Raw genomic sequence first — 1,462 nt, 5'->3', positions numbered from 1 at the left:
TCCATCACAAAATAAAAAACAAGAAAACAACTTAATCTAGAAGTGGCTTCTTTCTTTGTTTCTTTCGTTTTCCCTTTCTTCTTTGTCCAAACCTTATCTTATCTTTTGAGAATATCATACTGTAATTACTCTCGTCGTCGCCTTCTTCTTCCGCTCCAGGTGGGTTTTCCCTTTCCCCTTTTCTTTATTTTTCCCTTTCTTATTATCTTGCGTTTATCCATTTCTTCTTCTTTCCCTTCTTTCTCCGGTTATTTAATTTCCTTTAATTAACTTAACTGCTCTCCTGTAATGGCACTCGGGAGTGAAAGAAAAAGGAGAGGGAGAGAATGAAAAAGGGAAGAGAAAAAAACGAGAACTGGGGAGGAGAGAGAGAAGAGGGAATGGGAAAGAGAGGGATGACAAAGTGCGGTGTGGGGGGGTAAGATGGAAGTAGCATGCAAAAGGAAGGCGGAAACAGAAGGTAAGATGGGAGGGGGAGACAGAAAGGGAAGAGAAGTGTGGGGTAACAAGGAAGGGGGGGGAAAGGAAGGGGAGGAGGAAGGACACGGTAGAGGGCCTGGAGAAGGAGGGAAGGAGTGAAGGGGAGAACGAGGGGGGAAGGGCTGGGAGAGGGAAGGGAGGAGAGGGGGGAAAAGGGGGGAGGAGGGGGGTCTGGGAGGGGAAGGGAAAGGAGAGAGAGTGACTTAGCCAATGGCCGCGCAGTTCCTCCTCATAATTACTTTATCAAAAAGCACGTTGAAGCACGCGGGGCGCGCCCGCACGCCCGCAACGTCAGCTCGCCCATTATGTGTTATCGTCAACCCGCCACTCATGCTCGTCAGCCCACGTCAGGCTGTCAGGGCGTCAGTCTGTAAATTTCACAGACTTGGTCTTTCGCTTTTTCCCTTGAGTGCATTTTAGGAGAGGTGGGAGGGGAGGGGGAGGGGAGGGGAGGGAGGAGTGCAAGGCATGTAGCATCAGTGCTTGCGTGACCTGGAGTCTGACCAAAGGGGGGGGGAAAAGGGGGTGTGCGGGGGGAAATGAAAGAGAAGGTGAGGGGAGAGGGAGAGAAGAAAGAGCAAAGGGGGAGTGATGAAGCAAAGGGGACAAGCGAGAGCAGGAAGGGGAAAGGAAAAGAAGAGTGATGAAAGGGGGAAGGATAAAAAAAATATATAGATAGATAGAAGATAGATAGATAGATAGATAGATAGGTAGAGAGAGAGAGAAGAGAAATGTAGAAAGAGAGGAGAGTAAGAAGAGATGGAGAAAGGGGGTTTGGAGAGTGATACAGTGGGGTAGATATCACTTATCCAAAATGACCCTGATATAAAAATAACGATAATAATCATGAAAAAAGGGACACAAACCAAGCCATTCATCAAATGCCAAAAACCGCCGTTTATTTCAAACGAAAATCTAAATAGCATTTAAGAAGGGGAAGCCCGTTGTAAGAATCCTTTACATCATGACTCTTTATATCAGG

This window comes from Penaeus monodon, unplaced genomic scaffold, assembly GCF_015228065.2.
Source record: "Penaeus monodon isolate SGIC_2016 unplaced genomic scaffold, NSTDA_Pmon_1 PmonScaffold_1367, whole genome shotgun sequence".
NCBI lineage: Eukaryota > Metazoa > Arthropoda > Malacostraca > Decapoda > Penaeidae > Penaeus > Penaeus monodon.
The sequence above is the reverse complement of the archived record's forward strand: the minus strand, read 5'-3'. Positions refer to the sequence as shown.